We start from the raw sequence: 2286 nt of genomic DNA, 5'->3' as shown, positions 1-2286 counted from the left end.
TGTTGATGCAGTCTAACCCTAGTCAGACCCGAGTCTGACTCGAGTCAGACCTGAGTCTGTTTTGATGTTTGACAAAGATTAATTAGATCAACTAATCATGATTTAAGTTTAGCTTTACCTGGTGAATTTGAGTTAGGAAAGGTAAGTTGAAGGTCACCTGGGAAATTGACGATTGCCCGGGATACCTGGTCTCTAAATAGATTTCTTAGCTCCTGGGTTGATTGGTGAGTTTTCCGGGAGAATACTATTTTGACCGAGAGAAAATTTACCCCGGAAGGTTTAAACGGGAAGAAGAGGTTGCCCGGGAATAGATTCCAATGGCAAGCTCTTGCCCGGGAAAAAGATAAACTTAACTAGGAAAGATGAAACCAAGTGAAGGTCTCACTGACCGGGTGAGTATCACAGAGAAACTACCTTAGTCATATAAGACATATTCGGGCTTGGCCGGGAGATGGATATCCTAGCCGAGTATATAATGTTGAGTTTACTTTGATCGGGAGAAGTAGGGAACTATTCACACTGACATGGTCGAGAGATGTTTATATTGACCTGACCATGATCAATCTAGTTAAAAGAAAGGTTGACCGAAGAAGAACATGACCTTAGTATAGAGCTGGAAGAAGGTTTCAGAGTTTAGTTAAATAAAAGAGAGGTCTCCCGGGAATGGGAGTTTCCTCTAATTCATTCTGTTTAGGAGGAAAACTTGCCCGAGAAAGGTTATCCTAGTCAGGAAAACATAGAGCCTGTACCGTGGTTTGAAGAAGACTTTTATCCGAGAAAAGGAGTTAAGGATGTCCCGGGAGGTAAAGAATATCTAACTTGAAGTTGAAGTTTGAGTTTGCCCGGGAAGTATAAAGTTTACTTGGGAAAATCAGATCTTATGGACAAGGGTTTGCCCGGGAAATAGGTTATCATGGTAGGAATCAATGAGGCCGAGGAGATGGTAACAATGGCCGAGAGAACGGAAGAATAACAGAAGAAGCATAGGGAGAAGGGGTTCAGCTAGCCTGAAGAACCCGCTGCTCTGCTGATCGACCACATGGTCGATCAGCTGAGCTTGATCGACCACGCGGTCGATCAGCTTAGTCTGATCGACCAGCTGGTCGACCGATCTAAGTGATCGACCAGCTGGTCGATCAGCCTAAGTGATCGACCAGCTGGTCGATCACCACAGATCACTAAATCTTTCCTGATTCCTTCGTGAGTTGATTTCTGGTGGTCGAAGGTCTGGGAAGTCCGTCTTGACCGGGAATTTGGTATTTATGAAAGATCAGGAAAGAACTTGGTGTTCGTAAGCAGTTGGTCTAGAAGAAGCCTTGGTGGCTTAAGACCGAGATGGCCGAGAACTTGGTGTTCGTAAGCAATTGGTCTAGAAGAAGCCTTGGTGGCTTAAGACCGAGATGGCCGGGAACTTGGTGTTCGTAAGCGGTTGGAGAGAGCTTTGGTAGCTCATCTCTGGACTGGTTCAGGAGGAGTCTTGGTGACTCAGGACCATGGAGCTTGGTGCTCGGGTGCGAATGAGGAAGCCTTTGTGGCTTGTCTCCGAAATGGTCCAGAAGGAGTCTAGGTGACTCAGGACCGTAGAGCTTGGTGCTATGGTGAGAGAGAGCTTTGGTAGCTCATCTCCAAATTGGTCCAGGAGGAGCCTTGGTGGCTTAGGACCAGGTTGGCCTGGAGCTTGGTGCGAATGGCCGGGATAGGTCCGAGAGAGCTTTGATAGCTCGGCTCGGGACTGATGATGAGCGTAGATCATATACATTATTTTAGCTTTGTTTTAACGCTCATCTACTTGTGATTCATTGCATATGCTACACTTTATCACACCTTATTCTTTTATATTGCATATTTCTACTCTTTTGCTCGGAGATCTGCTTTTTGTATTTTTTGTATGACAGGATGCGATTTTGAGCCAAAATGATGCATTATTGATGGTGGAGCAAACAAGTGGAGAAAAGAGGCTCACACTGGCCGTGCTTGCTGTCACGGGTGAGTCTCTTATGAAGCAAACACGAAGAAATGGAGGAGAAGAAACAAACAGCACAGGCACCAGGCACGTGCCTCACATACCCACGGCCTAGACACGGCCGTGTCCCTCCAACAGAGCGACGACAGCAAGGGTCGTGCCTATCAGGCACGGCCGTGCCCACTTCTTCAGCCTGGATGATCCAGCTCGGCCGTGCCTCACAGGCACGGCCGTGCCTCCCAACAGAGATGCGACCTTGTGAGACCGTGCCTCACAGGCACGGGCGTGCTTTCCAACAGAGCCGCGACTTTCTGAGACCGTGC

Source organism: Curcuma longa, chromosome 17, assembly GCF_044706935.1.
Source record: "Curcuma longa cultivar G26 ecotype Majalengka, Jawa Barat chromosome 17, ITB_CL_G26_1.1, whole genome shotgun sequence".
In the NCBI taxonomy this organism is placed as follows: domain Eukaryota; kingdom Viridiplantae; phylum Streptophyta; class Magnoliopsida; order Zingiberales; family Zingiberaceae; genus Curcuma; species Curcuma longa.
This window is presented reverse-complemented; position numbering follows the sequence as displayed.